The following is a 13377-nucleotide window of genomic DNA, read 5'->3' on the forward strand; positions in this document are numbered from 1 at the left end:
GCATAAAATATGTCTTCTTATAACGACGCATCCCCACATAATGGTATGGAACACAATCAGCCAGAGTGTGTTATGTAAAATGTGATATAATGTGGCTCTCCTCTCTGTCATCACCTCCTAGCTAGTCTAATCCAATATCATTCTTAAAAGGTTTATATCACATCATTTGAGAACTTGGTCCGATGAGTCATATCGATTTAATTAGATGTTCCACTGTGATATCTCATGGGAATCCAAGTTTACTGTAATTCTTTTTATTTGTTTTCCATGTTGTGATCTGTCAAACTATATGTAATTCATGCAGACAGGTGAAAAGAAGACTTCAGTGGAGCCTCTGTAACGGTTGAAGTTCCTATAGACATGTGGGGATTAGTGTGTGGATGCGATGCTCAGTGTTGGCTACAGTTACATGACTTCAGGGCCAAAAGCAGGGATCTTGCCACGATTGCTCTGTTTACCAAACGGTTTTACTCATCAGATTGGAAATGGGGGTAGAATGACTAATGTGCTGTGCAGGTTATTTTAGGTGTTTTAAAGACTCCGCATCATGGTTCATCTGGAAATGTCAACGCATTAAAGACGATGGATGAAATTCTCTCAACATTGTGTACTTATGGAACGTAATTTCTACTTTAAAATGCCAGACTTGATTTATCCTGTTGCTGCAGGATTATTTTCCTGCTCATCGAATTAAGATAGCACATATTGAACAGTATGTATTGTTTAGGGACATACAGTTTGCAGGAGTAAATAGAAATCCACCCGACATTCCTACACAAACATCTTCTAATTTCTACAAAGCTCTAATTGTCATTTTTTCCATAGCTGCAAGCTAAAGACATAGAATATCTGAGTAAAGTTTTCAATTAATTCATTACACATTTGGTCTTTTGGTTTCACCCCACAGCTTCTCTATGAAAGGGGGGCTGAACTTCCTGATGTAGCCTCGGTTTCAATTCTCCTCATTAGGAAATGCGCCTGGGTCTTGGAGGTGTGCTTTGATCTGAATGTCTCGTGTGTGTTTGAACGTGGAAAGCGTTTTTACGTTCACTCTGCCAAAACAGTACACAGTTGCAGTCATTCACCCTTCCAGATAACTTGAAACAGTCTAACCAGGTCTTGTGTCTTGAAGTCGCCTAGGGTAGCTAGTGCTTGCCAACTTATTTTGCCAATTAGCTTCAGCCAGCTGGTGTGTGACTGTGGCAAAGTTGGTTTGACATTGGATAGCCTATCTCTGGGGCTAGTTAGGGACTGTCAATAAATGTTACAATGTAAATGGGACAATATTTGAATGTTGCAAAAAAATATATATATATTGAATATCCGAAACATGCAAGTATATTGTAGTGAAGCCGAACAACAACTACACCATACCAGTCTTCCAACAGACTCCCATTCAGAGCAACACACAGAAGCATCCAGGGTCAATGCTCTGCTCAAGGGCACGTTGACAGATCTCCCACCAGGCCAAAAACCGTGAACCTGAACCCTCCAAGATCCCCCCCTGGCAGTTCCCCAATAGCTGTCCCTCAACCATCCGAGACCTCTCCCACTGTCCCCCCAGAAGAAAAATAAAAATAAAAAATACAATCAATTCCATTCCCCACCCCCAAGAACACCCCAATGCACCAACAACCAAGAAAGAGAATGAACTAAAGAGAAAAAAGAAAAAGACAGAAGAAAACAGCAAAAAAAGCACAACAAATATATAATAAAAACAAAGGACATCAAGGACAACTAAAATCATAACAGCAATGCCAACTGTATATGTTTGTGTGCATGTCTGGCACTATTACATGTATGTGTGTGTTCTTGTATGCGTTTATTTGAATGAGAGTGTGTATATGCATGTGTACAAACACCTGCACGGCATCAGCCTCAGGCAAACCGACATTAGCTGTAAAAACATTGCCCCTCATTGACACTCAAATGTACTTTTTATTAAGTTTTATTTTGACTTTATTTTGACTTTTATCTTTGACCATCATTCTATCTCCCGCACAGCAACTCAACTCCCACTTGTCTCCAATTCCACATCCCAACCCTCAGCCCATCCTACCTATCTCTGCTGGCCACCCTCTTCGGATTTCTACGCAACATATCTTTCAACTATGCTGTGATGTTTAATGTACAATTTCGATCTATCGAATCGAACAGAATGCACAGATTGCGAGTTGAAGATAAATACTTTTACTAAGAGTATTAGAATATCAGTAATTGACTGACCCGGTCTCTCCAAGTCTCCTAACACTACTAATTCCAGGGTCAATTTTAGATCAATGCTATGCATTTTCAGCCATTCCTGAACCCGAGACCAGAAACAGGCTACCTGAGGGCAATACCAAAATAAATGGTCTATTGATTCTGTATCCTCACAACAAAATCTGCAGAGCTTCGATGATTTTATGTCCCAAATATTCAGCATTTTGTTGGTGGCAAGAATTCTATATAATTATTTTAGCTGAAAAGCAAAGTCTTGACTCTTGCGTTTTGTTTTATATATCAACTCATACACCCTGTACCATGGAATCGGTACATCAACAATCTCCTCCCAACTATTTTGCAATCTGTATGGAACAGTTCACAACATCCTGGTCCTCAAATGAAACTGGTATACTTTCCCGATTTATTATATTTTTATTCCTCCACCAGTTTTGATCCTTAAAATTGGGCAGACAGACCAGTTCCCTACTACCTCTGCAACCTGCATCCTCCATTTTTGGTGTGATGCTGTAATCAATTGGTTGTATTCTTGGATTGAGCAGACCTTCCCGTACAATTCTGATAACTCCATGAAGAACATAACTCTACCATTCCAATTTACAATATAATTTAAGAACAAAATACCCTTTTCAAACATCTTTCCCAAAAATACAGGTATTTTATCAACCAGCACATTTGAGCTCAGCCATAATATTTGTTTTATATTTTCAGGGGGATAAATTTAAATTGTAGCTAGCTCTGCAATGCTTGTTTGAAAAAGAGAAGAAAAAAAAGAAGTATCATTTTCAATTAATCGAAAATGAGTCATGGCAATCTGCACAAAGGCTAAAAGGCCATTTTTAAACAATGGATGAGCTTTTCTTAGTAATCTACTTGAGAACCATTTAGTGTGAAGCTTTTAGAGAGAGGTTTAGTGCTTTTATATTTAATAATCTCAACCCATCCAATTCATATTCATTATATAGATAGGCACGCTTTATTTTGTCTGGTTTAGCATCCCAGATAAAAGCGAGAGATTTTTTGCTCACATGATTTGAAAAAGGAATCATCAGGAGTAGGCAGCGCCATACGTAAGTGAGTAAACTGAGATATTAATTAATCAGGGCATTTTTTCCATAAATAGACAGGTATTTACCTCTCCATGGTTGCAGGATCTTGTCTATTTTTACAAGTTTTCTATTGAAATTCATTGTGGAGAGCTCATTTATATATTTTGGAATATAAATATAAGAATATAAATAAATAAGTATGTTTACTTCACCATCAGCCCATTTTATAGGTAAACTGCAAGGTAATGTAAAAGTTGCATTTTTTAAACATCCAATATGTAATATTGTACACTTATCATAATTAGGTTTTAGTCCAGAGAGTACAGAAAAGTTATCTAGATCTTCAATGAGACATTGCAGGGATCTAGCTTGCGAACTTAATATAAAACTTGAGTAATCGGCAGACATGGACACCTTTGTTTGAAAGCCTCTCTGAAAACTCTCTGAAAAGTAGCCGTTATTTACTATTTTACACCTGGGGATGCTATACATTATTTTTACCCATTTTATAAGAGAATCACCGAAAGTGAAAAAATTCACTTACTTTATCAAATGCCTTTTCAAAATCAGCTATGAATACCAAGCCTGGCTTCTTCGATGTTTCATGATGTTCTACAGTATTATTTCTAGTAGTTGCCGTTGCACATGTTTTAGTTGTCTTATTAAATGGTTCGAATAATTGTATATCAATTTCTAAAATGCATTGTTCATTTGAGGTTTTTAAGTCATTGAAATGTGGAGCTATTGACCTTTTAAAATATTGTCTCATCTACATTGTGTAATTTACTGATGGTCCCTAACTAACCCCATAGGAATATCGCATGTCAACCAAATTGACCATGGGCATTACGATTAGGTCATGTGCACCGAATTTATGATTACTTGGGTGCTCCCAGCTGTGGGCAGGATTAAAATAAACCCAACCCAAGGAAGACTGTTACGGTACCATTCATTCCGTGTCATACATTTTTATTCTAATTATCTCACAAATCTCAGTTTTGGAGGAGACTGACCAATGACCAAAATAATTCTACAGGATTTACACTTTGTAGTCAATTTTGACACTAGAATAAATGTTTCTGACTAATATTGATGCCACATAGTCTGCTTTCTATCAGAGAAGTTGTTTATTACCTTCAGTTGCTCTTTTATCGGTGTCACGACTCCCCCCGAAGGTGGCTCCACTTTCGGCGCTCGGCGGTCGTCGTCACCGGTCTACTAGCTGCCACATATCCCTTTTCCCTTTTCTGTTGGTTTTGTCTTATTGGTTACACCTGTTTCTTGTTTAGGTTTTTAGTTGGGCTATTTAAGCCAGTAAGGCCCGCCTTCTCTTTGTGCAGGCTTATTTCTGCTTTTCTGATGTATCAAATACTTATGTCATGCAATAAAATGCAAATGAATTACTTAAAAATCATACAATGTGATTTTCTGGATTCCGTCTCTCACAGTTGAAGTGTACCTATGATAAAAATTACAGACCTCTACATGCTTTGTAAGTAGGAAAACCTGCAAAACCGGCAGTGTATCAAATACTTGTTCTCCCCACTTATATTTTTGTTCAGTATGTATGAGAAACTTAAAATGTATTGATGTACACAGAAACATATATATTTTTTTAAATTTCAATATATGTAGTACAGTGCCTTGCGAAAGTATTCGGCCCCCTTGAACTTTGCGACCTTTTGCCACATTTCAGGCTTCAAACATCAAGATATAAAACTGTATTTTTTTGTGAAGAATCAACAACAAGTGGGACACAATCATGAAGTGGAACGACATTTATTGGATATTTCAAACTTTTTTAACAAATCAAAAACTGAAAAATTGGGCGTGCAAAATTATTCAGCCCCTTTACTTTCAGTGCAGCAAACTCTCTCCAGAAGTTCAGTGAGGATCTCTGAATGATCCAATGTTTTTTTATTTTTTATTTTTTCAATTTTTTTTTTTTACCCAATTTCGTGGTATCCAATTGTTGTAGTAGCTACTATCTTGTCTCATTGCTACAATTCCCATACGGGCTCGGGAGAGACGAAGGTTGAATGTCATGCGTCCTCCGATACACAACCCAACCAGGCATACTGTGAATGATCCAATGTTGACCTAAATGACTAATTATGATAAATACAATCCACCTGTGTGTAATCAAGTCTCCGTATAAATGCACCTGCACTGTGATAGTCTCAGAGGTCCGTCAAAAGCGCAGAGAGCATCATGAAGAACAAGGAACACACCAGGCAGGTCCGAGATACTGTTGAGAAGAAGTTTGAAGCCGGATTTGGATACAAAAAGATTTCCCAAGCTTTAAACATCCCAATGAGCACTTTGCAGGCGATAATATTGAAATGGAAGGAGTATCAGACCACTGCAAATCTACCAAGACCTGGCCGTCCCTCTAAACTTTCAGCTCATACAAGGAGAAGACTGATCAGAGATGCAGCCAAGAGGCCCATGATCACTCTGGATGAACTGCAGAGATCTACAGCTGAGGTGGGAGACTCTGTCCATAGGACAACAATCAGTCGTATATTGCACAAATCTGGCCTTTGTGGAAGAGTGGCAAGAAGAAAGCCATTTCTTAAAGATATCCATAAAAAGCGTTGTTTAAAGTTTGCCACAAGCCACCTGGGAGACACACCAAAAATGTGGAAGAAGGTGCTCTGGTCAGATGAAACCAAAATTTAACTTTTTGGCAACAATGCAAAACGTTATGTTTGGCGTAAAAGCAACACAGCTGAACACACCATCCCCACTGTCAAACATGGTGGTGGCAGCATCATGGTTTGGGACTGCTTTTCTTCAGCAGGGACAGGGAAGATGGTTAAAATTGATGGGAAGATGGATGGAGCCAAATACAGGACCATTCTGGAAGAAAACCTGATAGAGTCTGCAAAAGACCTGAGACTGGGATGGAGATTTGTCTTCCAACAAGACAATGATCCAAAACATAAAGCAAAATCTACAATGGAATGGTTCAAAAATAAACATATCCAGGTGTTAGAATGGCCAAGTCAAAGTCCAGACCTGAATCCAATCGAGAATCTGTGGAAAGAACTGAAAACTGCTGTTCACAAATGCTCTCCATCCAACCTCACTGAGCTCGAGCTGTTTTGCAAGGAGGAATGGGAAAAAATTTCAGTCTCTCGATGTGCAAAACTGATAGAGACATACCCCAAGCGACTTACAGCTGTAATCGCAGCAAAAGGTGGCGCTACAAAGTATTAACTTAAGGGGGCTGAATAATTTTGCACGCCCAATTTTTCAGTTTTTGATTTGTTAAAAAAGTTTGAAATATCCAATAAATGTCGTTCCACTTCATGATTGTGTCCCACTTGTTGTTGATTCTTCACAAAAAAATACAGTTTTATATCTTTATGTTTGAAGCCTGAAATGTGGCAAAAGGTCGCAAAGTTCAAGGGGGCCGAATACTTTCGCAAGGCACTGTGTATGTAATATTAAGTACTATGAAAATATATATTTTAATTAGCTTGCTTTAAGAAAAGGCTTGTGTTTACATGATATGATTACCGATGCACACTGTCACTTAGTGGCTGCCTCCCCATCTGGCTCTCCCCTTTGGTAAGAGACGATGATAAGTGGAAGTTGAGCCCTAGCATATGTGACCGTCCCCAAGCTTCATCGTGACAGGTTCAGTGACATCAGTGACTCCTGATGGCTAGATGCGATTCTTTAGAAATACATGTCTCTCCCATCATGCAAATCACCACTCTTTTCCTTGGTTGTTTGCTCATTTGATGTCCTCCATATGGGTGTAAATGGAACAAAAATATCCATGAATGATTTACCAAAGTTTGGATAATGATAAAATGGCCTAAGACAATGTGTCACGTTCTGACCTTTATTTCCTTTGTTTTGTATTTATTTAGTATGGTCAGGGCGTGAGTTGGGTGGGCAGTCTATGTTTGATTTTCTATGATTTGGGGATTTCTATGTTTCGGCCTAGTATGGTTCTCCATCAGAGGCAGGTGTCATTAGTTGTCTCTGATTGAGAATCATACTTAGGTAGCCTGGGTTGCACTGTTTGTTTGTGGGTGATTGTCTATGTTAGTGGCTTGTGTCAGCACAGGTCTCATTTGTAGCTTCACGGTCGTCATAGGTTTATTGTTTTTGTATAGTGTTGCAGTGTTCAGTGTTTTCTTTATTAAAATTCACTATGAACACATACCACGCCGCATTTTGGTCCTCTGATCCTTCTCGCCTCTCCTCTTCAGATGAAGAGGAGGAAGACCGTGACACAGTGTAACTTTATGGGGACATTTTCACCTATTTCTTGATGTAGCAGCAAACGGAGGGGGAAGTGATATTTTTATCACGCATTACTAACTCAGTCTGTAGTATCTTTGACTATGAAATCACAGAGAACATCCTGACTTTATAACAATATCCTCGAAGCCATGTAATGTCTGGTTCAGTGGCTGCCTTACTGAGGCGGAAGACTCTCCACACTCATGGTTGGCTTCACCGGCGCCGCATTTCGCAGTATGCACACATTGTCTATCCATCTATCACATTCCTGGAAGCAATGCTTTTTTTCCCCCAAATGTGTGAAGCCTTATTGAGCGGTGTGATTTCATCTGTGAAGTAGAGCAGTACATGTCACACTCTGTGGTAACTGATGACACCTATAGTCTCACAGGGGAATCCCATCTCCCAGAACTATTGGAGTGAAAGAGGTTTACCATAAGTGCCTGAAATTTCACTGGACAACTGGGCTTGATTACATGAGCGGATTAAACAATTGCTTGTTTTGTTCATACATCAGTGGCTCCACGGGAATCGGCGTACACACCACAATTGAGAAGGATTCTGTTGTAGACTGAAGATGTCTTAAGTGCTGCAGGCTTTTCACCACTCTGCAAGCTTGGCCAGACTAATATTTGCTGGCTTACTTAGTTCAGCATGCTTGGGCCAGAGCAGGGGCTGAACAGATGTCATAACTGGTGATATCAAAGGTCTCAACTGAAAGAGACCTCAAAATAGCACAAATGGATTCTTATCAAAGACGATGTAAACACTTCCCCTCGGTCATGCTGTGCCATTTTCTCATTTAAATATGACCTTTTACTTTCAGGGTGACCTTCCTTGGCAGGTGTCCTTCCATAGGAATTGATGATATTTTTACTTTACATATGTAACTCACGATATTATCACATAGTTACACCTACATCTTTTCATTGACAAGCTAGCTAGAACAAAACAACTGTGTAAAAATATGTCATGTCTTGTCTTCGAAGGTAAAAATGGATAGGTATTTCCTGCTTTCACAGATTTAACTGTTATAAACACGATACAAGGCATACAAATAAAGCTCGTGGCTTATAATTAAACTGTAGGGTTGAGGGGAAATAATATCATTCAACATTTCAATTTACTGTTATTATGACATAATGTCACAAGATTAAATGGATTTGTAAGATTATGAATCCTTCACTGTGTTTTTGTTTGCTGAAGGTCAACTGCCCTCAGAATCTGTTTTTTTCTCTGTAAAAAAAACTGTGAGGAGAAAATAGCCTCTAAACAGTTTCCTTGACAACCATAGAAAGAAGGGATCTTCCTTTAACAGCCAAGCTTCCCTTGACAGTACATGGGCTAATAATATGACCAATGAAGAAGAGCTTGTCTGTACAAAGAGCATCCCTGCCACTAAATCACCATGTCGACACCAAAAACCAAAACTCATATTCATCCACTGCCCTCGGAAAAGGTTTGACACCAATCAGCAGTGGTGTAAAGTACTTAAGTACAAATACTTTATAGTACTACTTAAGTTGTTTCTGTACTTTTTATATTTTTGCCAACTTTTTATTTTACTTCACTACTACATTCAGGAGAAAATAATGTACTTTTTGCTCCATGCATTTTCCCTGCCACCCAAAAGTACTCGTTACATTTTGACAGGAAATTGTGCAATTCACACAGTTATCAAGAGAACATCCCTGGTCATATCTACTGCCTCTGATCTGGCGGAATCACTAAACACAAATGCTTCGTTTGTAAATGATGTCTGAGTGTTGGAGTGTGCCCCTGGCTATCCGTCAACCAAAAAAACATGTGCCGTCTGGTTTGCTGAATATAAGGAATTTGAAATGGTTTATACTTTTGATACTTAAACCAAATACTTTGACTTTTACTCAAGTAATATTTTACTGGGTGACTTTCACTTTTACTTGAGTAATTTTCTATTAAGGTATCTTAACTTTTACTCAAGTATGACAAATGATTACTTTTTCCACCACTGCCAATCAGGCACACGAGGACTTGCCCATTCCTGTCCTGAATCATACTTGGATGTTACACTGCGGATGCTAGATGATGCAGAATTACAAAACAAAGCGTGTCAAGTGTAGTTCTGTGTCACTGACCAGTGACTGAGGTGTGCTACACCAAAGCAGTTGGTTGTCATCATGTCATAACAAATCCTAAAAGATAGATATAGTTGTCACTGTAAAGGTTAATAAACTTCCTGAGCTCTGTATGGAATGCTGTATACTCTATACGCCCCTCCGTGTCTGAAATAGTTGTAAGACAAGACTTAAATGGGACAGTCACATTTCATGTGTAAAATGGTGTAATTATAATTCACATCTAGTCACTTATTGTTAAAAGTTAGATGTATTGCTGTTTTTTGATAACTGTGGTAAACATTTTATTTTAAACAACACAATAATGCAGTTTTACAGGTCTGAGCGACTGCTAATGGATGATGACGATGGACCATTTTAAATTGAACTATCCCTTTAAAAAGGGAGAAGTAAATATGGCCCGATCTTCATCAGATTTGAAAGACCAAGGTCATAAGAGCCTATGATCGCTGACATGCCTTTGGACTTGGCATCTTGCATGGATGGCATTATCTGTTCAGATGGGCCTATCTCTGGAGTCTAGACAGTCCAGATGGCCCATGCTCAGCTGTCTGAGAAGAGCCAAACAGGATCTTAGCGAAGTGGCCGTTTCCCTGACAATGCTAGGCATCCATAATGCACCATATAAAATGAATATTCTAGTGAGTATGATCCTCTGGATTTATCTCAAGTTCTTTGATCTAAACCATAATCAGTAGGCCTACATAGATAGATGCATATGTATTTGTCGATTGTTCATTGATTCATTGAAGTTCCTCAGACAAAATACCTCTTATATCCAAAGATATCATTTTCTTTTGGGGTTTTAATAATCCTTAGAACAGGAAACCAAAGCTCATGTAAATTCTAGTCATGTCATTGACAATCCTGGCAGTTGCCATGCCAACAGTACAGTCTGCAACTTCAAGTTGGAAGAGCTCCAGTCACTCAGAGGAACCTACAGTCACTCTCTGGAAGGAAGGAATTAAGGAGGCTGAGGTCAAACCCACCAATCAGAGCTACATGGTCACCAATCATACACTGTTATAAAACAAAGGTGCCGTCTAGAACAAAAAGGGTACTTCGGCTGTCTCCATAGGAGAACCCTTTGAAGAACAGAGCCAGACACAATCCACAGCTGTGTTGACATCTGTGAGAAGAATCTGTAAGCATTATTATTCTTTCAATGAATGTGACTATGCAGAGACATCTTGTTTTTTTATTTTATTTTACTAGGCAAGTCAGTTAAGAACTTATTCTTATTTACAATGACAGCCTGTTCAGGGGCAGAACAACAGATTTGTACCTTGTCAGCTCAGGGATTTGAACTTGCAACCTTTGCGGTTACTAGTCCAACACTCTAACCACTAGGCTACGCTGCCGTATTAACACAGTATACAGATCACAGAGAGTTGGTCATGAGGGTCATGGATACCACTGTACTTTTTTTTATGGTTGGGGAGCAGCAAGCTAGAGAAGTAGAGAAGGACAAGACACATTTTTCTAACCAGCGCACGGTCGAGATTGGTGCTTTCCTTATTTCACCTTGCTGTCAAAACATTCCAGAAATTGGAGGAGAGAGATTACTTCATGGTCTGTTTGGCAGAAGTCAAATAGAAGCTGGGTTTGAGGCACTTTCAGTAAGCTGAAGAGGAAATTAACATCTAGATGTCCTTCTTCTAGCCTGAGTTTGAAGTTTCTACCAACCACAGGCTAAATACCATGTGTGAACAGAATACCACAGTCGACCCGTAGATAAAACACACTTTCATCTGATGAAATACATCACATTCCAGTTGTCTTCTACACTCTTTAAAAAGAAAAGAATAATAAAGAGTTCCAAAAGGGTTCTGCAGCTGTCCCCATAGAAGAACCCTGGAACTAAAAGGGTTCTACGTGAAACCAAAAAGGGTTCCTCAAAAGGGTCAGCCGAAGAACCATTTAGGTTCTAGATAGCACCTTCTTTTACGAGAGTATCATTCTTTTACTCTCCCCCCTTCTATCACATTCTTTCTTCTGCAGTTTCTCTACAGTTTATAAAACAGCTTCTGGATTGGACATGGCTGATAGATAGCTCAAAATTAGAACAGAAGGGGGTGCTGTAATCTTGACAACGATCTGTCTCTGGATAGTAGTATCCGTTATCCACTGTCAGACCTGACCATCAGTATTCATTGCAGGTTTAATTCAAATGTAATTACAGAGCACTGTCACAGCTCCCAACAGGCATGCCAATGGATAATTACTGTATAATTACTGTGGACAGCTTTCCATTTGCCTCCACACTACACATATATCAAATTATGTTAGATGTAAAAAAGCTGCAATTTTGGAGCAAGCAAACTATGACATAATTGTGTACCATTTCAGGCCCTTTCATTGCTTTCCCATCTTTTTAACATGCCAATCAATTCGGCACAAATTAAACTTAACACCTCGGTTCTCCCATTCAAAGGCAAAGACTTTATATCCAAGAAAATGTAATGTTTCTTATCCAAGATCATTATGGCTTTGATTATCCTTCCAAATGGGGCAACTATTTTGTGTACTAAAAATAGAATCATCATTGTGAAACTGAAGTATGCATCATAAATTCTTCATGCAATGCTGAAGATGCAGTGCAAATTAGAATATTATATCCCTCCTTTCTTGCTGTATTCTTACTGGCTATAATTAGAAAAACCTACAACTGAATATCAACATCTGCTTGTGGGACAACTGATATGATATGAGATGATGACTGAATCAGCACCTGGTGTGAAACTTGGTGCTACAGTGGGATCTAATGCTTAGGCTCCATAAAAAAAACTTCTAATCAAATTTTATTGGTCACATACACATGGTTAGCAGATGTTAATGTGAGTGTAGCAAAATGCTTGTGCTTCTAGTTCCGACTATGCAGTAAAATCTAACAAGTAATAACAACAAATACCTTATACACACAAATACAGATACATGTAAAGGGATGAATAAGAATATGTACATATAAATATATGGATCAGTAATGGTGTGCAGCATAGGCAAGATGCAGTAGATGGTGTAGAATACAGTATATACACATGAGATGAGTAATGTAGGATATTTAAACATTATTAAAGTGCCGTTATTTAAAGTGACTAGTGATACCTTTATTAAGTCTGTTTATTTAAGTGGCCAGAGAATTGAGTCTGTATGTTGGCAGCAGCCTCTTTATGTTAGTGATGGCTGTTTAACAGTCTGATGGTCTTGAGATAGAAGCTGATTTTCAGTCTCTCGGTCCCAGCTTTGATGCACCTGTGCCGACCTCGCCTTCTGGATGATAGCAGGGTGAACAGGCAGTGGCTCGGGGGGTTGTTGTCCTTGATGATCTTTTTGGCCTTCCTGTGACATTGGGTTGTGTATGTGTCCTGGAGGGCAGGTAGTTTTCCCACGGTGATGCGCTGGGCAGTTAATAGACCAATAATAGAGTTCCAAACCTCTCTACCAATAACAGCTCATTTTCAGTTTTCCCCTCCTTACTCCCAGACTGTCCTAGCTAAATTCTTGCTTGAAGAATCGCTATTTGCTAAGAAACGATTTGTTTATTTTTACCATTTTAATTGAAAACAATCACAGTGAGGGACTCAATTGTTATCAAGAAATAATTTGATATTGAGATAAAAAAAAACTTCTGCATTGGACCTTTAACTAACTCACTCAATATATCAGTTGTAGCTGTAAAAAAAAGCATGAGAATAGATTTAGAAATGTACAGTCATAGAATACTG

Source organism: Oncorhynchus mykiss, chromosome 14 (assembly GCF_057628025.1).
Source record: "Oncorhynchus mykiss isolate SJ-2025 chromosome 14, ASM5762802v1, whole genome shotgun sequence".
NCBI classification, from domain to species: domain Eukaryota; kingdom Metazoa; phylum Chordata; class Actinopteri; order Salmoniformes; family Salmonidae; genus Oncorhynchus; species Oncorhynchus mykiss.